The sequence below is a fragment of the Camelus bactrianus genome, chromosome 2, assembly GCF_048773025.1.
Source record: "Camelus bactrianus isolate YW-2024 breed Bactrian camel chromosome 2, ASM4877302v1, whole genome shotgun sequence".
Classification (NCBI taxonomy): Eukaryota; Metazoa; Chordata; class Mammalia; order Artiodactyla; family Camelidae; genus Camelus; species Camelus bactrianus.
This window is the reverse complement of record NC_133540.1, coordinates 66,312,347-66,336,944: the sequence shown is the minus strand read 5'-3', so window position 1 is coordinate 66,336,944 and position 24,598 is coordinate 66,312,347. Positions and strand designations below refer to the sequence as shown.

Sequence of the window (24,598 nt, the reverse complement as noted above, 5' to 3'; positions counted from 1 at the left end):
ACTGGGAGCTTCCAGCTCTGTCAGAAGAGTTTGGGGAGCACAAGCTTTGCATTGAGTTTGCATCCTGGTGCTGACCCTACAAGGGCTGGCAAGTTATTTATTTGCCTCTCACAACCTTAGGTTCTTCAATTGAAAATGGTAATAATAACAGTAGTAATTGTTCTATTGGCATAAAAACAGATTCACAGTTCAATGGGACAGAACAGAGAGCCCAGGAGTAGACTGATACATATATGGTCAATTAATTTATGATGAAGAAGCCAAGAACATACAATGGGGAAAGGACAGTCTCTTCAATAAATTGTGTTGGGAAAACTCGCCCACTATCTTATACCATACACAAAAATTAACTCAAAATGGATTAAAGGTTTATACCTAAGATCTGAAACAATGAAACTTCTAGAAGAATATATAGGTGGTAAGCTTCTTGAAATAAGTGTTGGAGATGTTTTTAAAAATCTGACACCAAAGGTAAAAGCATTAAAAGAAGAAATAAACAGAGACTACATCCAAATAAAAAGCTTCTACACCCCAAAGGAAGTAATCAACAAAATAAAAAGGCAACCTACTAAATGGGAGAAAATATTTGCAAATCATAATCAATCCAGTAAGGGGTTAATACCCAAAATATATAAAGAACATAAAACTCAATAGCAAACAAAACAAAACAAAACAAAAAAACAACCCCCAAACCAGCCTGACTGAAAAAATGGTCAGAGGATCTGAACAGATATTTTTCCAAAGAAAATATTCAAATGGCCAGAGACACATGAAAAGGTACTCAACATCATTAATCATCAGGGAAATGCAAATCAAAACCTTACACATGCTAGATTGGCTATCATCAAAAAGATAAGAAATAACAAGTGTTGGCAAAGATGTGGGGAAAAGGGAACCCCCAAGCAGGTGGGAACAGGTTGGAATGTAAATTGGTACAGTCACTATGGAAAACAGTATGGAGGCTTCTCAAAAAACTAAAAATAGAACTACCATAGGACCCAGCAATTCCATTTCTGAGTATTTATTTGAACAAAACAAAAATGCTAACTTGAAAAGATACAGGCACATCTATGTTCATTACAGCACTATTTACAATAGCCAAGAAATGGAAATAACCTCAGTGTTCGTGGAAGGATGGATGGATAACTCAGTCATAAAATATTATTCAGCCATAAAGAAGAATGCAGTCTTGCCATTTGCAACAACATGAATGGACCTCAAGGGCATTATGCTAAGTGAAATAAGTCAGACAGAGAAAGACAGATACTCTATGATCTCACTTTTACGTGGAATCTGAAGCAACAACAAAAACCTCATAGATACAGAGAATAGACTGGTGGTTGCTAGAAGCAAGGCTACAGGGTGGGAGAAACTAGTAAAGGGGGTGAAAAAGTAAAAACAAGCAAACAAAGTCTGACCTTCAGCTATCAGAAGAAAACATTTAAAAAAGCACTTTGTAAACTGTAAAGTAAGGAAATACTGTGGCATTACTTGAAGTGAGCAGCTTTGCGATAAAATAAAAATAGCCGCGATGAAATCCATCTTGTATTAAAAGAAATTTCAGAGTTTTTAAAAATATAGGACAATGACATAAGAAGTCCATGGAAAAGAAGTAGCCCGCTACATCAATCTTGCTACGTTAAATAGTCAGAAAAATATATAAAGGAAACATGCACTTATAAATATTACATTTTAAAAGTAGCTTATGGGGAGGAGACAGGGTCACCATAAAAAAGATAACTTTGCCCTGAATACAACAGTTCAAATCCTTCATTGATTTTTTTCAATAGATAAAACATGGGTTATCATTGGTCCAGGTCAAATTTCTTTGCCAGGAAATCAGTCACTAGTTTGGAACATCATCTCTGCTTTTCCAACCTGTAAACAAGTACACATGTTCTCTTTAGACTTTACTAAGTGTTCTTTATATTGTATAAAAATATACAGTTTTCTCTCCTGCATTATTACCTTTTCCCCATGAGACTATTGTCAACAACACATTAAATGACTGTATTTCTCTCATTGTAAGAAATGAAGGCAAAAACCTGCTCTTGCCTCCACATCTTCTAGCTGTCCCATTTCTGCTCTTTTTACAGAAAAACTTCTTTACAGAAGGATCATCTCCAGTTCACTGTTTCCAGTTCACTGTTTCCAGTTCTACTGTCTTTTCTCCCATTATCTCTTGAGCCCTCTCAGCATTTGGCTGTTACAGCTTTTGTCAAGGTCCCCAGTGACACAGACAATGGTCAATGTGAGGCCAAAGCTTTGTACCTGGGACACAAAAATGAGAGGCTGGTTGGTACAGATGAAATTCTTTACAGAGAGGTCCTTCAAGGAAATAAGATTTGACTTGAGAAATAAACACTAAGAGATTTAAGTTGAGCTCTCACTTTGACTATTTGTGTGATGTGAGGAGATTATAGATTATTCAGGAGTTAGAAGTAAATTCAGTTATTCACTAACCATCCTTTGCGTATATGCTAAGTATCAGGCACCATTTCAGGGGCTGGGAATATGGCAGAGAAAAACATGCCAAGTCCCTGCTCTCAGGAAGCATGAGAATCCTCTCATTTTAGTGTAGAGAGACTGACAATAAACAAACAATGCAGAGCACATCATCCAATGACAAGGACAGAGGGAAAAATAGAGTAGGGGCAATAGGTTGTGCCAGAGGACAGGCTGGGTTGGGGGGATGCTATTTTATAAAGCTTAGGGAAGGCCAGTCTGATAAAGTGACATCAGAGCCAAAACAAAGGAAATGAACTGTCCAGGAATCTTGGGAAAGAGCACTTCAGGGAGAGGGCAGAGTAATTATAAAGGTGTTGAAGTTGAGTGTTGACCAGCGAGAGCAGTGAGGAGGCCAGTGTGGCGGAGCAGAGTGAGAACGGAGTAGGAGCAGCTGGGGTCAGAGGGCCAGGTCATGTGGGGCCTTTTGGTGGTTGCAAGTTTTGAGATTTTATTCTGAGTGAGAAAGGAAGACAGAGGGATTTAAGAGAAGTGTGACCTGATCTGACTTCCATTTAACAGTCTCACTCTGGCTGCTCTGTGGGGAATATTCCATATGGGGGCAAAGTGGAAAAGCAGGGAGACCATTTAAGACATCACTGTAAGACAGGAAGGAGAGGATGGTGGCTTGGACAAGTGATGGTGCTGGTGAGAAATTGTCAGATCTTGGGTATATTTTGAAAAGTTGCTTTAACAGGACCTTAACAGGATTTGCTGAAATACTCATTGCCTGACAGAAAGAATGTAACCCGAGGTCTGGAGCCTGATCAACAGGAATGATGGAGTGATGGGGGGACTGTGGGAGGAGCAGGTTGGGGGCCGGGTGGGAGATGGTGGGGTCAAGAGTGGTTTAGGCAGGCTTAGTTTACATGTCTATCAAAAATCCAAGAGGAGAAGTCAGGCAATTGGATATATGAGTCTGTAGCTCAGGTGTAAGTCTAGGCTGGAGATATAAACTCAAATGTTGTAAGTAGAATGTATTAAAAGCCTCGAGGCCAGGGGAGATCACCTTGGAAGTAAATGTAAATAAAGAGAAGAGATCTGAGCCTAAAAATGTTTGGAGGGGCAGGGAGGAGAAAAATTAAGGATTCAGTTTTATACCTATTCAGTTTGAGATACCTTTGAGACCTTCAAATGGAGATGTCAGGTAAGGAGTTGGATAAAAGAATTTGGAGTCCAGAGAGAGACTGAGATACAAATTTGGAATCAACTAACATGTAGATTATTTTCAAGACTTTGGAATTGGATGGGACCACCACAGTGTGGGGATTGCCTGGATTGCTTGTGGGAATAATTTTACTGTGTATGAATTGCGTGCTACTCTGCTTACTTCTTCAACTCATTAGGAGTAACATAAACTGAGTCCAAATAATCGCCCTTCAAAATGCATTCATGTTTTCATACTCTTCATGCTGTTTCATACTATAGTTTTCATACTATTTCATACCAGCTATTAGAGGCTGATTTGTGTCCCCACCCCACCCCCTCCAGATTCATATGTTGAAGTCTTAGCCCCCAGTACGTCACAGTGTGATCTTATTTGGAGATAGGGTCTTTGCAGAGGTAATAAGTTAAAATAAGGCCATTAGGTGGACCCTAATCCAATATAATTAGTGTCCTTATAGAAAGGGGAAATTTGGACAAAAAGACTGACACAGAGGGAGGGTGATATGAAGAAACAGAGGGAGAAGACAGCCAAAGAGAGAGGCCTAGAAGAGATCCTTTACTCCCCACCCTCAGAAGGAACGAACCCTGCCGACACCTTGATTCGGGGCTTCTAGTTTCCAGAGTGTGAGAAATAAATTCCTGTGGTTTAAACCACAAGATCTGTGGTATGCTGCTACAACAGCTGCAGCAAACTAACACACCAGCAGGGATATTTATTTTGTGAAAGAAAAAAATATTAATTTTAGATATGAATCCCAGTTTTAGAAATGAACCTGAGGGAAATACGGAGGAAAGCAAAATTAAACCTAGACATTTCACTTCTAGTTATTTAGAAATAAAATTTCTAATCTGAAGTTTTCATTTTTCTTCCAGTTGACTTGTCATTGTATAGAAACAGCCTGCATATGAGATATGTTTTAAGAGTTTTTTCCCCCCAAATCTTCAGTTTTCAAAAAAAAAAAGCATTTAAAAAATTTTAAAAAGAAGGAACCAGCCCACACCGCTTCTTACCTTACCTTAACAGCAGCCCCATATCTAGTGGAAAATCCACATCCAGTTAAACAGGCTTTCTCAGGAGGAGCTGCATCATCAGCCTTAGCAACAGACGTTTTGCCGACCACTGTCCACGCAGTAAACACACTGGTGTGCACAACGGGGTAGACCAGTTTGCCATTGCATGTAACCCTGGTGGTGCCATCACCCAGGACTCCACAACTAGTAACGCTATTTGATACGTCAAATACGTGTTATTTCAGTTCAAAAATTAGCACAGAAACAACTTAAATGGCACTAGACAAAAGTGACTGAAACCTACTGGCACCTTATACAAAGGTTGCCGTCTGGGTGGCGATAAACATGGCATTCTCTATACTGAGGCAGAAAGAGGGGGATGACTTTGCCATCTAGAGCGAAAACATCGTGATAAAAGGTGTTGGTCATTAACATTAAAGTATGAAACAAGTTAATGTGCATTTAGCCCACGCCATGTGCAAGAATTTCTTAAGAATACACAGGCATACCTTGGAGACATTATGGGTTTGGTTTCGGACCACTGCAAAAAAGTGAGCCATACATTTTTTTGATTTCTCAATGCATATAAAAGTTATGTTTATGCTATAGTATAGTCTAATAAATGTGCAGTACTGTTGTATCTAAAAAACAATGTACATACCTTAATTTTAAAATAACGCTATTGGAGAAACGGCGCCGATAGACTCACTTGACTCGGGATTGCCGCAAACCTTCAATATGTAAAAAATGCAGTATCTGTGAAGCACAATAAAGTGCAATAAAACAAGGTATGCCTGTATTCTAAAGCTTATAAGCACCATCAAGTTTGCTCGCTAAAGGTTGAGATTTTGCCAAATTAAACTTCACTGTATGATCCATTCTCCTTTTATTCTCGTATCCTCCTTGCATAATTCCTAGTTGTACTATTCCCTTTGATAGACTAGTCAACCCTACTTATCCCAGACTTGTGACTTGACCTTTGCACACCTGGTTTCACCGTAGTGACTCCTTCTCCAGTGCTCTCCACAAGCCCAGTTGCTGCATGTCCCACAATCACTGGAAACTTAGACACCATTGCGCTTTTTATCACATGGTCATCTGTTTGGCAGTTTCCTGTGGCCAAAATCTGTGTTCAGAGACAACAATATTAAGCCCAGCAGCAAATTAGTCACTTTACAGTTGAGAGGATATTTAACTGTCTCTTGAAAAGATTATAATTGCTTATCCAGTATGATTGCCTACTATAATAGTCTTGACTCTTAGGAGATACTGAGCTGACTATCAATCATCAGATCAGATGCCTCTCCTTAAAGAATTTACAGTATTGCTGCCTTTGGCCTTACTTTGAATCTCAGTGCCTTTTTAAAAAAATATATTTTTATTGAAGTACAGTCAGTTTACAATGTTGTCAGTTTCTGGTGTACAGCACAGTGCTTCAGTCACATAGGAACATGCATACATTCATTCTCATATTCTTCATCACCATAAGTTACTACAAGTTGTTGAATATGGTTCCCTGTGCTATACAGTATAAACTTGTTGTTTATCTATTCTGTATATATATTTGTTAGTATCTGCAAATTTTTGAAGCAAATTGATGCTCTTGTGTGGGAACTAGAATGTAGATGTAACCATGTGACCAGCATTTGAGTAGATTGCTCAATCTACTCAAGGAGTACAGCAAGGTACTCCTAGGACTCTCTTAATGAAAGGTAAAATGATTGCAAGAAGATAAGTAAGCAAAGGGTACTGTTACCACAGTGCTCAGGTGAGGAGAAGGTCAAAGAAAGATTGGCAGCAATGCCTACTCAACAACCCAGGGTCCAGCTTAATGGTTAAGCTCTGTCCAAAGGAGCGTGGGAAACACTCCAGGCACAAATGAGTCCCTCATTCTTTGTGAAAAATAATCTCAATGCTAACTGATACCCAGAAGATTTTTAAAGTAATCATTTGGCAGGATTATTAACCATTTTTATCAGACCTTGGGTCAATAAAGATTCAACAAATAAAAATTGTAATAGAGCAGATTAGCAGTGTTTTTTAATTGATAATTGTCATTAATTTTATATCCAATATGACCAGATCCTTAACAATAAACAAAAACCAGTATGAGAATTAATATCCAAAATTTGGGAAACATCTCCTTTTTTAAGAATCCAACCTCACAACAATGACATACTCAATACAGGTGTGATAATATTTCAGGTGTATGCACTCTTGGGGCTCATTACCTTAATATGAACTTCTTTAGCCTTTGGTGGGGCAACTTCTGTTTCCTCAATGGAAAAGGGTTTCTTATGTTCCCATAGCACAGCTGCTTTACATTTAATAACTTAAGTTGGTGAAAGTGATAATAGGTCCCATTTATGTCTTTACAAATACAGACTCCAAATAATACGAATCTGGGCAGAAGAGCACATTGTAATCCCTAGAGATCATCTTAGGTACACACATGTTTGATACATGAGAAATGCAGCCCAGAGACACTAAATAATTGATCCATGGTCACATAGCACATGAGAAGCAGGGCTGGACTAGATCTGAGGTACACGATTTCCAGCCCTTTGCTTTTTCTGCCTGTGGTCACATAAATATTTCACTAAACTAAGTCCTTCTGCTACAAAGTAACAAAATGTCACCTGTGTATCACTTACTCACAAGAGCAAATGTATAAAACAGAAAATGCTGCTGATTTATCTGCAAGAATCTAAGCCAGTATTTAATTGCTATAAATCATGTAGCAGTGGTGACAAAATTAGAAAATTTGCTTGGTTAGAAATGAAGGGAAACATGCATGTCATGAAGTATATAGACTGTGAGTTCCTGGATGACTCAGTCTGTGTCTTGGCGTCTCTGAATCCCTTTTTGCATCTAGCCCTGTTCTTGCATCTCGCGGGTCCAGATAGGCAAGGTAAAACCTCTCATCTTACAGGAGTGGAAATAAGGGGTGGAGAGCTCAGCAAGTAGCCTCCGGCTGTTCAGCTGGTTTTGGCATAATTATTCAGTTAAATAATTTTGCTGACATTATTGAAATCAGTGAGGAGTGAGGAGCAGGAGAGATACTTTCTTGCTTTTCCATCCCCAAATCTGTCTAGGAATCATACAACATATTTTAATTAATTTGTTCAGGTGAAAAATGATGAGTTATCGCTCATCTTACTTGTTTACTAATAACTAAGGATCTTCTTTAGATGGACGGCTACTTGGCTCTTTTGCAAAGAGATTAAATGTGAGAAAGGATATGCTGGAAACAGATGGGTGGCCGAAAGCCATTACTGACGTTAACATTCATCCTCTGCGTCTCAAAGGCAAACATTATGGGTCACAGTGTAATGTGGCCCAATCCTGAAGTTAGAAATCTCACACCAAAAATCCTGCTGGATTAATAGCTGAGATTTAGTTTTAAAGTCCCACTATTTTATCAATAAGTAAAGACATAAATATCAAATCTATGGAGCATGGGGGAAATTTTACACTTAAGAATGATAGAAAAAAAGTTGTAAAGGAAACTTCTAAGAATGAACATGTTACGTGTTGAGAAACAGTAAATAAATCTTCCAAATGTAAGTAATTTAAGCAAGTAGTCTGAGGGAAAAAGAACTTAAAGCAAAAGTGACAAGAGTTAACATTTTTCATGTATGCAATGCTTAACCAAATTTGTAAGGGAAGTATTAAAACTCCACTCTTGCTACTTCTGCCCTCCCACATGTTACACCTAGAGACACGTGCAAAAAACAGGAAGAGGAAAAGGCAAATTGTTTGTTTTCCTCAGTTATAAAAAGTTTTCTTAAATAAAAATAATAAGACATAATTCTGTATTAAGTTGGTATGACTTTTTACTTACAATACACAGTATTGTCAAAGGGATGGTGAAATGGGCAATGTCATTTGTGTCAACACCTTTGGAAAATAATTTGCGGTGTGCATCAGGATACTAGAATGGTTTCTTTTTTCTTATAGATGGTCACTTTCTATTTAGCAACTTTATTGAGGTATCTTTGGAATATAAAGATTGTATATGTTTAAGGAATATAACTTGATGTTTTGATATATGTACACATTGTGAAAAGACCACCATCAGGCGAAGTAACTTATCCATCACCTCTACTTAGTTACTAATTGTTACTTTACTTAGTTACTCTACTTAGTTCCTATTGTGTGTTCGTGTGTGTGCGTGTGTGTGTTGAGAAGATTTAAGATTTATCCCCCTTAGCAAATTTCAAGTATACAATACAATATTGTTAACAGTCATCACTATGCCTACATTAAATCTACAGAACTCATTCATCTTGTATAACCCAAACTTTGTACCCTACTTAAGAATACTTTGACTCTTTTGCCCAATAATCCCTTTTAGAAAATCTAACTTAAAGAAGTGGTAAATTCAGAAAAATATTAATATAAATTATAGGTCATCAAGCACTATTTATAAGAAGAGATATATAAACAATATGTGTAAACAAATACATAGGTAATAATAGAGAAGTGATGAAATAAATTATAAATCTAGAAATTAGAGTTAGACATTTTAAAAAGATTTGTAAATTGTTATAAATTTTGAGAATGCTTCTATTAAGTTGGAAAAACAGGACAGAATATTTATACATTGTGTGAGTGCAACTACATAAAATATGGATGGAAAAATGTAAGGAGGGAGATAAAAACAAAAATGAAATCAGTGGTGAGTCTTTAGGATGTAAGACTATAGTTGATTTTTTTCTCCTCATATTTTCTGATTATCCAGATTTTCTAGAATGATTATTGTAATGGGCTGGATTGTGTTCCCCTCAAATTCATATGTTGAAATCTGGATCCCCAGTACCTCAGAATGTCTCTGTATTTGGAGATAGGGTCTTTTAAGGGGTAACTAAGTTAAAATGAGGTCATTGGGGTGAGTCCTAATCCAGTCCAACTGGTGTCTTTATAAGCAGAGATTAGGTCACAGACATGTTCAGAGAAAAGACCCTGTGAAAACACAGACAGAAGGTGTCTTGTCTCCATCCACAATCTAAGGAGAGAGGCCTCAGGGGAAACCAGCCCTGCCGACACCTTGATCTCAGACTACCAGATTCCGGAACTGTGAGAAAATAAATTTCTGTTGTTTAAGCCACCCATTCTGTGGAACTTCGTCACGGCCGCCCTAGCAAACTAATCATCTATTAACTTTTTAGTTAAAAAACATTTATTACAAAAAAAGAAAAAAGTAATCCCAAATGTAAAGAGACGTTCTCCTTTCCTGAGCCGCACTGAAACCCTAAGGCAACTTGGGAAATACAGGACCCTTACGCAAACCACTCTATTGCACGCCTATCTCTATAGCTTTTATGCTATATCTTAAGTTATATATTGCATCATTAATTATAATTGGAAAGTGCTGCCTTGAGGCTACTGAGTCACTGGAAATGTTCTAACAATGGCTAGATAACCACTTTATAGAGGTAGCATAATTAAAGTCAAGCACCTGTTGGTTGGATGGAGTTGCACATTTTTAAGATTTCTTCCAACCCTAAGATTCATTAATTTCTGTGGGTAGAGTTGCTAGCCTGCATAGTCCAAAATTAATTCCATAATTAATCTAGTTTTGCTGGGACTTTACCCAAGCTAAAATGCTTTTATTCTGTTTTATTCAATTCCAGGAACAATTATTTCAAATTCTAACATCAGAAGTCCTCCTCACTTGTCATACTACCCAGACTTCAAATGTCATCTTCATTTTTTCTAAAACGTTAAGGTAGGCTAAATGCAAAATTGTTTAAATAAAACCAAAACAAAAATACCTAATACTATAAACAATTGTGTATCCACTTAAAGCAAGGAACTATACTAACCAACTTGCAAATGGAAAAAATGCCAAAGCTATTTCTAAAGTTAATGCCAACTCTGTTTTTAAAGAATGAACACATTTTACCTACAGTGTATTCTTGTTTTTAAAGATTTTAAAACTTATATTCTGATGAAAACTGCATCCTTAAGAAACCTTAAAAGCATGATACTTTGCATTCCAGATTTAGCATCATTCCATTGTCAACAGCAGGAAAATCTTTTCTGACAGCTGAGAATGAGACCTTGGTCTCCCATTGGACTACAGTAGTGAATACAACACGTGCTGTTGAAAGTCTCCTTATGGAAACATTTTGCTCACCAGTGCAAATGCCCAGCTATCCCAAAATTAAATTACTAACATCAATAGAAACCATGTTTCTCCACCCCCCTCAATGTCTTAGTGAAAAACCTTCTATATGTTGCTTTAACCTATTCCTATTGGCATTTTCTGAAACCCCACCCAGTGCTTCCCTCCCCCAACCCACCCCCAGTGTGTGCGTGCTCAACAGACATTTAATTCCTCAAGAAATAGCCCCACGTATTTAATTACATGAAGGTATCTCAAGTTCTAACAACCAACCCCCCATTATTAGAATAATAACAAGGATACAGAAATGTTCTGCATACTTTTCCAGTAGTGCCCATCCTGTCTCTCTCTTCATTCTGTATTTCAGTAAACAGAGACTTTTTCTGACTGATGTCCAGCTCAGTCTGCTGTAATTAAAAATATTTTGTGCCTTCTGCCTTCAGCAATATGACTCAAAGCCTTCAAGACTCTACAGTCATCCATGAGCCCCACCCTAAACAGTCAAGTTGTGAAAATAAATATAGTAACTTTTAATGATCAAACCATGGGTAGAGATCTAACAAAGACAGAATAATAAAACCCACTGAAAATGCCTGAGAGCTTTCTTAACTACTTTATATCTGGGGATGTAAAAGTGGGTCAGTTTAGTTCAGCTCAACACAACTGATTAAAACCTTCTTTCGCTTTTCTGCTGGGCACAGCTGATTTTGGGGATATGTGTGCGTGTACATTTATACTCTACTTCATGCTACAAAGAATTGATGTAGTTTGTGGAAAACATATAATTAAACATAAGTGAAAATAAGGTCAAGGAAATGTAAACAAATTGAATAGAAGGTAAATATTGGGAGAACGGAGTTGGGGGTATATAGAACATAGATACCGTCAGCTATGGTTTCTAGACGTTTGGGGAAAAAAAAAATAAGTAAAACTTGTGGCCTCTGCATGTAGACAAATTGTGACCTGAACCCAAATCACCATTATACACAGAGCTGTCCCATATGGTTGTACAGGTTGTGCATGACACAAACGCACATAGTGCGGGGCAGACGGGGAACTGAAGTCCAGCCTGTATACAGGCTCTCAAATGCCAAAGGGCTTTCCTTTACTTGGGCAAGTGCTTCACTCTTCTGAAGTAACTTTAACTCCTTCAAGCCACGATTTCTTAAAATCAGATGCAATGATGCTAGAATCTCCTGAATCGACTGTCTATATTGATCGAGTGTCTAGGACTGATTTTATTTTTTACAGTTTTTGGGGGTACACTAGCACATTCACCTCCAAGTACATTCATTCATTCTACACAAAAGAGATTTTACTCTTGTGGAGTCAGTCAGTGAGGCAGGTTTTCTAAGTCTTCAAAACTGTTCCGATCATGAAATATTTTTCAGACAACAAAAATGGACAAAACTTTCTTTTAAAAAACTGGGGTAAACTTTGCTACAGATATCTGTCTCAATGCAAAAGTGTTGTAGGTTCAATTTAAAATCTATATGCCTAATTCAGAATTAGCAATTAAAATAGTAATTCTAATTTATCTCAGCCACAAAAAAATTGTTTCCTTATTAAAAAAAAATGTTTTCTTATGAACAAAGGCAGAATAGTACCAGCGTGGGTGGTGCCAGCACAAATGTACAAATGCTCATTTGGTAAACTCCCTCTTAAAGGCCTTGACAAAATCTTATAGGACTTAATCTGGAACACAAAGTTTTATAAGAACATAGTAAGTCGAGTGAGGTTTAATATCTATATAAATCTTTACAGTCCTAATCCCTCCTGTAGGAGAATTGATTGGGTGTTAAAAAGACAAAAGCTGAAACTTGCAAGGTAACCTATTAGAAAAAAAAGAGCTAAAAAAATTCATGGTCATGTTGCATGGTACATGTCATCCATCGGTCCTAATTTTTGGTTTGGAAAAGTTACCAACTGAATCTCTCTTGTAAACTCTTTTACACTGTTTCTATGAAATTCTGGGGCCAGACCTCTCAAAAAACTTAATCTCCTAAATGCTGTGAACCTGATTCTACTCCAGAGTTTCCAAGAGCTTCTAAAGAAAGGTGCTGATCTCGAAGCACCCACTGAGCTCCAATTTGCTTGGGACAGGATGCTTGGGATCTGGAAGAACTTTGAGAAACGTACTGCAGGAGTATGGGCTTTGGAGTGAGAAACAGCTGGTTCAGGGCCTGGAGCCTGGCTTGAATATGTATGACCTCAACACCACATCTGTAAAATGGGAGTAATAATCACCAAATTATGTCTTGAGGATTAATGGTGAGGACTGAAAGCACTTCCTGTTCTGCCTCGTTCAGAATCAGTTGCAAATATTGTTAACCTGGTTCCCATTGGTAACCAAGGGCTTAGATTTTAAAAATATTTAAATTGTAACCACTTGGAATAAAATGACCCAAGTCCAGGTTCAGTAAATGTCTTGCAGAGATCAACTGTGCGGTCCCAGAAGCCTCTAAAATTTCCCAAGAGTTTGGGACCAAGGATCTTCTGAACCTAGAGGTAATACCAGGAATTCAGGGAGACAGAATATGATCCATCTGGGGAGTGGCCAACCCTCCCGGTGTGCCCAGGATTGAGGGGGCTCCTGGGAGGCCAGATTTTCAGGGGTAAATGTTGTGGGATGAGGTAGGCCGGTACTGCAGGTGGTAAAAGATTTTACCAGAAACAAAGAAAAGTGAAAGAAAAGTTTATTAGGTACACTGCTACAGGCAACAGCAGACTGACAGATGAGCAGTGTCTGTGTGCTCTGAGGGCAGATTCTTAGGGTCTTTATAAGGGAGGGCCTGCCCACCTATGTGCTTTAAGGAAGAGGGTCATTTTGGAGGTTTCCAGACGTCAGCTGATCATCATCTAAGGGCTTGTGTTTGTTATGCCCGGGGAAGGCACAGTTTCTCTTTAGGACGAGGTAGGTCATCTGGTGGGCTTGAGGAACTTTCGGGGGGGAGGGGTTTGTTAGGTCACAACTCAGGGTTGTTAGTTGGGCTAAAACAATTACATGTTGGGAGAGGAATGTTCTTTGTGTTTTCTGGTTTATGTCTTCATGACGTGAGTGATGAGGGTGCGGGCAGACCTCCTGGGCCTGGAGCCCCCTTTGGCTCTCTGTGGGGCCTCTTACTTGTCCTCGAACCCCACACTAAACCCAGGAGAGTCCCTGGCAGGGGCAGCCAGGTGGGTCACCCTCTGCACACCCTGCCTCACTGCACAGTCTGTGAGTGTGTGGGGTGCACACGGGCATGGGCGCTTCAGGCTGTCAGCCCTCCTCTCTCATGTCCCGGACCCTCATCCTCAGGAGCAGCCTTCTGTCACGGACCCCAACCGGGACTCTGATCAGCCAGCCTCATAATGACAGCAGGGGAGTAAGTACAGTCACCGGGGTCAGGAGAACCAGGTTTGACTGTCACCTGTAGCAGTGACTGGTAAGTGCTCGTGACAAGACGCTGAATGCTCTGAACTTCACAATGAGAGGGAATTACACCGACCGCGGGGCCTGTGAAGCTGAAGTAAGGCACCGCATGTGGAAATGCCTGTCAAACTGCCAAGCGCTCAGTACGTGGGAACGACAGTGAACTGGATGTGTGTTTGTGTGTGTATAACTGAATCGCTTTGCTGGACACTGAAATGAACACTGTAAATCAACGACACTTCAATTTTTAAAAAAAGAAGAAAGAAAATGACAGTAAGTGATAGCCCTCAGGTTGAGAAAGTAAGAAAAGGGCCCTTGTGTGCCCAGGGAGATGGAGCTCAGTTTACTGCTGAGTCATTAATAGCAGAAACAGTTCTGCACTTGCAGGATCCAGCAGCACACAGCCTCCGGCCACCAGCATCACAACGGGCACTGCTGGCTTTTGTTCTGCCTTAGCAAACCAGTCCTTAAGGGTGGAGTTTTATTCTGGCCTTCAAACACTACAAACTCAGGTGGTAAGTCCAACAACCAGCTGCGACCCACTCTTTAATCTCTCGCTCTGCCTGGCCGCACGAGGAGGGGCCCTGCTGGAAAAGCAGGGTTGAGATGGGGTTTCAGGAGCTCTGCCCTGGCAGGTGGAGATTCAGCTAATCCTTTTTCAGGCGCGTTGTGCCAGCTTTCAGAATTGCTGTCTGAGATTATATTTGGCATTTTCAGAAAATTTTCTTCTGCTTGCACACCCTGGCTAAGAAAAGACTCCAAGGCAGATTTTTCATAAGGCAAGGGCTTCACATCTGTTCCTCATACACTCTCCACTGTACTTATCCCACCAACCGACTGTGCTGGTTGAGGAGAATTTCTGTTCAAGGTCAGGAATTGTGGAAAAAGTATAAACCCAAGTTGTTTTGTTCCCTTTAAGCTACCCTTTAAACATACACACACACACAGTGAAATTGGTTTTGGTGTGTATCTTGCTGAGGACAAGCTAAAAGTAACTCCAAGGCGCCAAGACCCAGCAGTTCTTCAGTACAAACACGAGCTTATGGGTTGCTTCTTGCAGAGGACAGGCCACAAACCATCACAGCAACTGGAAGGGAGCTGCCTGAGATCTGGAAGGCAGGATCATGGCCTTGGAAAGAAAGCCAAGGTGGCTCTGGGAGGCCTTGCTGTCATTAAGTCAAGTTCATTGATTTGTTCTCCCTTTGCATCTATTCCCACAGTTCCCCTCAGGGCTTGTCTTGGTAAAACATGGTGTAGGATTCTGGAATGTTAGCACCAGATGTAGTCGCAGACCACTTCTCCATTGCCCAAGACCACTCTGTGTTCAGAGGGAACTCTCAGAAGAACCCTGGGCTGCAGCAATGCGGTAGGTCCCAGTGGGCCCCCACCTCAACTCTTGTGGTTTTTCTTTGACCTGTTTATACTGGAAGTTGAGGAAGAAGAGGAGATTCCTCTGGGCTTTTGTGGGAGGGAGAAAGAACTGCCTGTGTTTTCTAAAGCATAAAAGTAGAAACATGCATGCAACTCTTAAGACTATTTTGGTCTCAGAAAAAGGAAAAATTTCAATATGAAATTGGTTAACAAAGTTTTTGAGCTGCTTATCATTAAAAGGGCAGAGTCATCTGGCAAGTAATACCAAGCAAACTCCTGCATTGTTGGAAAGGTCAGGCTAACCTTAGTATCATCAGGGACAGAAGCATAAGAACTGGTCATTGAAAATGCAAGGGATCACTAAGACATAGACACCTAGGCTGGAGCCTGCAGACATCACTGTGATTTCCTTCATCCACTCCAGTGAACTGCTGTTACTGGCTGCTGGGAATGGGAAGCCAGGCTTGGATCCACATATCTCAGTATGTTGGGGGTCTAAGTCTTCTCAAATAATCATATAACATTAACCTTAAAATGTGGGAGTTTTTGCAGGGATGGGTGAGGAAGGTGAAAGAAAGGAAGAAGAAGTACAATCTTAAATTATAGAAAAGTCACAACATTAATCAACTCTTCAACTCTTTTCTTCCATCTTCTGGAACCGGTAACAGCTTCATGGCTGTCTGGGCCTTCCGGGCACAATGGGAATGCCGCTGTCACAGTGAAGCAGCTATTTCCCTGTCTGCTGCTCCACACAGCCACTCCTTGTGTTTTAAATTATCTTTAAGATGGTTGGAGAGTAGATCCAGGATAATGTTGAATCCCATCTCCATGGGACTCTAGTATGATGAGGTTACCTTGGGTCTAGAAACTTCTCAGCTTTGCAAGTTTAAGAACTTGATTTTATGTTATTAGTATTCGTTTGATCAGATTCTGAAGGCTGATTCACATGAATCACACCCATGAAGAATTAGTAAACTAGATACCCATTTATAATTTTATAATTGATTAGTTTACGATGCTTGGCACTGTGATTTTGAACAGATTCTGCACAAGGAACATGATGGACAGATGTAATATTCAAAATACTTATCAAATCTGAAAGGCATGGGCACCAATTAATCAGAATGGACCCACAATCCATTATAATAATGCCAATAGGTTTGCTATTTCAGGACATATTAGGGAGATGGCCCTGGAGATGGGGGCAAGAGTACCCCTACTACCTGCCAGATTCTAATATATGATCAATTTACGTGGGTTTTTTTCATTGAAAACTTATAATGACCCTTTGAGGAAGGCATTAAAAAAACTGGGTATGAGAGATTTCAGATACCTGCTCTATTTCACTGCCACGGATAGTAAAATAGAGTCTGGCTTTACACACAGGTAAATGTGCACCGCACCGCAAAGGTAAATTCCCCCCAGTACATTCACACAGGAAACAAATTTAGATCATGTGGTCAGTGATGCCATTGTTAGTTAAAGGAATTCTGTAAATTTTTAGTTTTCCTTATGAATGCCGAGACCATCTCTAAAAAATAAGAGCTAGACTTTTGTTTTGTTTTGGCTGGGCTGGGCCAGAATGTCTAGCTCTCTGGACCTTCATGGTTATTCCACATATGGTAGAGCTGGCTGTGTGTCAGCGCTTGGCAGGAATGAAGCTGCCCAAGGGGCACCTGTGCTGTCTTGGGCAGAGGTCACCCTGTGGCCCTCCTCTGGTCCCTAGCCACACAGAGACCAATCTTACCAGCCTTCAAAGGAAGCAAATACTTAGGAAATCCTAGGTCTAGGATGCTAGCTTTTCCCCTAGGATTACCAGCCATAGATTAGAAGTAGACGCTGTGTTTTCAACTTGGGTATAGAATCCTGGTGCCAGATATTAATAAACTCAGCATTCTCTGGGGAAACTCTCAATCTACTGACCTCTGCACATGGTCTATTCGTATCCAGGTCCTTCAGAGTTACTGCAGCTACCCAGACTGCCACTTTTCTGGAAGCACAGTGGCTGTCACTGCTGGGAGCTTGCCTGTGCTTTCTCGGGGCCAGTGCCCAATCCAGGCAGAAGAGTCTGTCTCTGGGCAGACCCTTAGTTCTCATCACCTCCATACTTGTTCTATGTATTTGTTCATTCATGTATTCATGTGCATACAGTAAATATTTATTGAGCTAGCATAGAGGGTGGATTCTAGCCATATATCTGGAAAGCTTTCCAGGAAAAACAGAAATCCCCAAGTAATTCTTTGGTACACCTGGGACTGAGAATCATGTTTGTCCATGTTGTCATCCTGAAATAACAACTGAGGAGTCAATGGTAGCCATGGTTCTCTAGCACTTTGAGTTTTTAAGGCATTTTTGTAGAAATATTATTTTTATTGTCCATTCTGCTTATCCTGGGATATAATATTATAAGCATTTATAGCTCACCTTTAATGAAGAGGAAACTGAAGATCACTGCTAGTAAATGGCTGTGCCGAGATGGAGAATGTCAGGTCCACTAGTGAAAGCAATCTACTGCAGATGTTCCAGCTTATCAAGAGTCTCTTACTGAAAGGACTATACCTAAGTCTTCGCTGAGTTTTTCCTTCTAAAGGGTTTATTAGTTTAGGGAACTGAATGACTACAGCAGTTCCTGCCTCTTACTAAAGGCTTCCACTCAGGCTCCTTTCCCCCAAGCGGACCCGGGCCAAGTCTCTCTATAGCATGTTGGCGCCACCTAGTGGTAAACATGGCACTTTAACTTTGTGACGGGAATAAAAATCTCTTCCAGAGGAATTGGTAGAGTTGGATTAGCAACATTAGTTTGAAAACAATCTTGAATCCAAAACAAAAACAAAAACAAAACCACCCTGAAATATCCTTCTGACAAGTTTAGATAGTATATAATTGGCTGGGTTTTTAGAAATAGTTTTAACTTAAAAAATAATTGAATTGTAGTCAGTTTACAATGCTGTGTCAACTTCTGGTGTACGACATGTTTCAGTCATACATATACACATATATATTCCTTTTCATTATAGGTTACAACAAGATATTGAATATAGCTGCCTATGCTATACAGTTCCATAGGATATCGCTTATATGTGGAAACTAAAAAGAAAGGACACAAATGAACTTATTTACAAAACAGAAACAAACTCACAGACACAGAAAGTAAACTCATGGTTATTACCAGGAGGAGAAGTGGGTGGGAAGGGATAAAGTGGGAGTTCAGAATTTGCAGATACCAACCACTATAAATGAAATATATATAATTAGCTATTTTTAAAATGGGCACACCAATACTCCTTTCCCCCCTTTTTATAACCTATAGCAATTTTTCCTTAACTACAACAAATCAGAAACAAACCAGCACCCTAACCTCTCATTATCTGTGAAATATACAATGTGGGTATGCAAATGACAGAGAATGCTCTTTCGTTTTTTTTTTATAAACACTTAAACATCAAATGTATAGCACCTCTTCTAATGAATGGAGTATTTCTTCTCACATCCAGGAGAATAGTTGAGAAGCAGTCCATTTTGAGTTCTCACAGTGATGAATATTTAGGGAGAACACCTGATAGGAACTGAAAGTAATCAGATCCCAAAGCTGGAAAAAGTAAATGTTTTATCTCCCCTTTTCTGTGTTGTTGGCTGGTGATCTGAAGTAAGCTCATCCATCCTAAATTTCCCCAAGAAACTGAAAAAGCATTTCCATTGTTTTTTTCCCTTTTATTCAGATGAGGGACTAGGAGCATGAGAAACAAATAGCTTATTCATGAAAGCCTGAATTTTGCGAAGCTCTCAGCTTCCCCAGGCTGATGACGTAGCATTCCTCTTGGTTATTCCAAATATGGGACCAGTTCTGCCACCAGCTCTCTGTGTAACTCTGGGTAACTTGCTTATGTTAGCTGAGTTTCAGCTGCGAACACTAGAAATAGACTCCTAGATTACTTTAACTCTTATGCACATGCACACACACGCTCACGCACTGATTCTCTTGCCACAGTATCCTGTTTAAAAGCTCCATGCTGCTACAATCACCTCGTACTGGGTTGAATGGTGGCCCCATTCAACGAAAGATGTGTCTGTATCCTAATCCCTTGGAACCTATGAATGTGACCTCATTTGGGAAAAGGGTCTTTACAGGGGTAATTAAGCTAAGGATCTCATGATAAAATCATCCTCGATTATTCATGTAGGTCCTAAATCCAATGACAACTCATAAGTGACTCACAGAGGAGATACACAGAGAGATGGAGAAGGTCCTGTGAAAACAGAGGCAGAGATTGGAGTCAAGCAGTTGCAGTTAAGGAATGCCTGGAGCCACCAAAAATTGAAAGAAGCAAAGAAAGATCCTTCTCTAGAACCTTCTTTATCCTTATGTTGACTGGGAGGCCAATCCCAAGTATCAGGGTAAGAGCCACCCTCTGTCTGGCCTCACAGACGGGAGGTTGGACCTGGACCGAGGTTACTGGAAATACGGTCCACACGATGCCCTCTGGGGACTGTATGTGTGTGTGTGTGTGTGTGTGTGTGTTTGTAGGGGTGGGGAGATGTGGGCCAGGCCCTGGGGTAGATCATGACTGTGGGGTGAAGATTATACTGGCCATTAAGGTGCCATGAGATGCAAAATTCAGTTTTATGTTTCCTTCAATTCAACTCCCTCCTGTTCTTTCTCACCCTTGGTCACATTTTATTGGCGATCACCACCCAGTTCCATGCACTGGGGAATCAGTGCGGACATGGTAGCTTCTCAGATAAGAGCAGAGCCTTTGAGCCAGAACCCTGGGCTGTGAATCCTGACTCAGCTATTTTCCAGCTGTGTGGCCAAGTTCTGAGTCTTTGGTGCCTCAGTTTCCTCGTCTATAAAGCAGTGTTAGTAATAGCATCCTCGTATGGCTTTGTGAAGGAGAAATATAAAGTGCTTAGGATAGTAATTGGGGCATAGAAAGTGTGATAATGTTTGCTTTTTAATTAGTACTGGGAGTGTCTGTTACACTTGGGGCCAGAGCCCTGGGAGATTGGGTGCAGCCTGGAGAAGCTGGTCAGGAAATGGCAGGAAGTGACCCGCAGAGGAGCCCAGGCTAACAGCCTGTGGTGAGGGGAGGGGCTCGCCAAAGGGACAAGGGAAAACAGGTATCTTCTGTGAAATACTTTTAGAATTACTTAGTGACCCCTCAGATGAAAGGGAAACTGGAAAAAAACATCTAGACTTGTTGACAACCTAATGGAATGGAAATTTCAACTATTGTTAGTTCAATTGGTGACCCTGAAGTTCAGGGAATTTTTGGATATCTGTTTCATAAATATTTATTTAAAAAAATGTATAGGGTTCTACTGTTCTCACTGTTCTATAAGCTGTTCTTTTCACGTAACAACAGCGAGCATCTGCCATGCTATTGCATACCGTTCTGTAGCTTTACCTACGAGTATCTAATCGGTGCCCTCTTTTATTTCATTTGTGTGTTTGCTATAAAAATCAACACTGTTATGAATATCTGTAGGCTAAATACTGGGCATTATTTTGGATTTTTACAGCCATTCTGTGATTGATTTGCTTGGATATGATCTTCGTCTGTATTGGACACCATTTCCTCCTCCTTAATTTCCTGGACACCTGGGTAATGCCTGGAATTAGGCTTGACCAATAGTGATGAGCCCAGGCCTGGCTGTCACTTCAGCTTCTGTGCTGTACACGCCACCTCCCTTCCCCACCTGGCAGCCTCATCTTCACTCTGGGCAGGTGGAGGGCGTGCAGGAATGTGGCAAGTCCGCGTCTCTTCCCAAGAGCAAACGTGGACCCTGTGTGAGTTTGTTGTTGAGAAGAAGGCCAAGTTTAAAAAGATTTAGGAACATACACCTCTGTAGGTTAATGAAAAATGACATGTTTAATTTGTAGTTTAGTGAGCTGTCTCAAAAGATAGAGACAAGCCTTTAACTGAACAAATATTTTGCGTGTTTTAGGAGCTTGGTAACCTGTGATACGTTGCAGTACACGGAAGGTCTCAGGGAACTATGCACATCGGAAGTGTTATTTATTTTATTGGATGACACAGGGATTCAAAAGTGTACAGGGTTCAGTAGGGAATTAGACCTGTTGTTGGGGATGGGTGGGTTAAGGCCGGGTTTGCTGAATTTGTTGTTTTTAATGGGAGTTATGAGATGAAGAAATGATTTATTTCGCAGGTAATTGTGTTGGGGGAGAGATGGAAAGTTTGGAATCCAGAACAAAATCATTGGTGAGATCCTTAAACTGTTTTTTTTCAATTTATTTGATTATTATTTTTAAATTTTGTTTTTTTTTTAGAGTCCACGTATAACTGATAACATACATTTGTCTTTCTCTGTCTGATGTCACTAAGCATAATACTTCCAGGTCCATCCATGCTGTTGCAGATTTTTAAAAAAAATTTATTACTGTAATTTTTTTTGCAGATTCTTTTTTAAGCCGTTTGAGACGGATGGGCACTGGAGGCAGGGGAAGGGGCACTGGAGTTGCAGGGCTCAGTTCTCCCCCAGCCCCTGCTGGCACCGACAGCATGTGTGCTCAGGCGCTTCCGTAATAAAAGTACTCTTCCATCTTTTTTCATAAAAAAATTAGCATATTCACTATGCTCCAGACATTGTGCATTATCACATTAAATCTGAAGGATTTCTGAGGCTAATAGTTTTATTATGTACAGTTAACAGATGAGACTGAAGCCTCAGCAGTGAAGTAACTTAACCCCCAATCACACAGGTAGTATTGGAACTGGAATATAAATCCCTCTGCCTGGCTGCAAAGCCCACGCTCTTTTATTTTTTAATGGAAGAATTGTTGATTTACAATAGTGGGTTAGTTTCTGGTGTACAGTATAGTGATTCAGTTATACATCCATATATATATTCTTTCTCATTATAGGTTATTACAAGGCATTGAATATAGTTCCCTGTGCTCTACGGTAGGACCTTGTTTACCTGTTCTGTATATATATTACTGTATATAGTAATTTGTATCTGCAAACCTCGAACTCCCAATTTATCCCCCCTCTCCCCCACGTCCCCCTTTGGTAACCATAAGTTTGTTATCTATGTCTCTGAGTCTCTTTCTGTTTTGTAAATAATTTTATTTGTGCAACTTTTTGAAAGATTCCACAAATAAGTGATATCATATGGTACTTGTCTTTCTCTGACTTACTTCACTTAGTATGATCATCTCTAGGTCCATCTATGTTGCTGCAAATGGCATTATTTCATTCTTTTTTATGGCTGAGTAGTATTCCTTTGTATATAAATACCACAGCTTCTTTATCCAGTCATCTGTTGATGGACATTTAGGTTGCTTCCATGTCTTGACTATTGTAAATAGTGCTGATATGAACATTAGCAAAACCCATACTCTTGCTCACTGTGTTTTACCATCCCTCTGCTGCATAAATAAGCACCTAAGAAATCTTCTTTCATGGGAAACCACTTGCTTCTAAACTAAGAATGTGCTGTCCCTGTGTGCCATCTTACAAGGAATAAGTGACTTGGTGCAGAGGAGGTACCACAGACACCCAATAAATGCTTGTTGAATTAATTAATCATTATTTTATAATGGTATATCTTGCAGTGTGGCATGCCTGAAAACTTTAGCTGCATATTAATGATTTTACATCTTCAGATTTTAGAATTCTTTCTTAATAACTTTAAAGAACTTTACTCTTAAGACAAGGGTCAGATTAGAAGCTACGTAGATAACAAATATAAACAACCAAAATGAATATGCTTACTCTGTGAGATGCACTTCTTTTTTCCATCTTTCCTCCCTTCACAAGTTTTCATTTTTATCAAGTCATTTTCTGAATGTCATAAAGAAATGTGTAACGTCATTACAATTACAGAGAGTAACAGCATGATGTAAGGCGACAAATCACTTTTTTTAGTGAACTCTATTAAAATATATCACTTTTCAGAGGTAACTACCAGTAAGAGAGGGCATACTGAAAAAAAAAAAATCTAGGGGTGACCGAGTGTGGAGAAGCCACATTGGGATCTGAGGCTGCCCGCGTCTGGGAAGAACTGCGGGATGTGGTAAGTATGGCCTTAAGGGATGTGGCCAATGGAGGGCTTGGGTTGAGTAGAAAGTTTGTAGTCGGGATGGGGCTAATGATCTAGGGGGGAAAGGCTGAGTTATCTGGAAGCCTGTTGGGAAAAGTTCAGATTCAGTTTACATGGAGGAATAGGGGAAAAATTTTGTTGTGATTGGCAAACAGTGCCTCAACGATTCAAACATCCTCGATGAATCAAACATTCCAGATCTTTTTCTTGAAAGACTTCATGCTCCTTGTCATCAAAGTTTTGAAAGCAAGAATACAATTTTTACCACTGAAATATAAAAAAGGGGACAGCAGTGCATTAGGCTTCTGGAACAATATTTAGGTAGTATTGCATTACGATATGGACAAAATAAGGCTGTATTATTTTCCAGGCCTCTTTGTAGATGCTTTTAAAATAGACCAGCTAATCTCAAAAACAGCCCAGTGTACTAAATAGTATTATTCTCATTTTACAGATGAGGAAACTGAGCTTCAGGGAGGTCAGGAAAGCAGCTTATACCACAGTAGGTGATGAAGTTGGAATTTGAACCTGGGATTTGAATCCAAGATTCCCTGAATCCAAGACCTTTTTCTTTTTCTCTATGCAGTCCTATTAAGTACTTCCTAGATTAAAATAACTTCTAGATGCTTATAAAATTATAAAACCCAACATTTACTATTCTTGGTGATTTTTCCTTTTCATTTTTTCACAGCATTTATAAAAGATTGTGTTTATATTCCTATGAGCCATATGTATACATAGACGTACACTTATAGCCTCACCCCCCGGCACACACAACTGACCACTCTTTGTGTACCGGAGCAGAACCAAAGGAGAATTCTGGCTTCCCCTGACCACGTTACTCCTGTGAGTCGCCTCAGTTCAGAGATAAGGTGGCCTGCGGCTGCGGGACATGAGTACTGCATAACCCTTCAGTTTCGCAGTTAGGTATGTATCCT

General features: G+C 39.8%; 1 protein-coding gene across 2 annotated transcripts in view; it reads left to right on the top strand.

Moving 5' to 3' along the window:
- Nucleotides 1-24,598, top strand: part of C2H4orf17 (chromosome 2 C4orf17 homolog) — an 86,259-nt gene that overhangs the window by 31,607 nt on the left and 30,054 nt on the right. The window contains exons 1-4 of one of the 2 annotated variants that reach the window (XM_074343381.1): nt 14,201-14,740; nt 15,446-15,591; nt 19,778-19,991; nt 21,765-24,587. The gene's annotated coding sequence lies outside the window, so the exon portion shown is untranslated. Of the gene's footprint in view, nt 1-14,200; nt 14,741-15,445; nt 15,592-19,777; nt 19,992-21,764; nt 24,588-24,598 lie in introns of those variants that run through there. The other variant, XM_074343379.1, reaches the window with a different exon arrangement.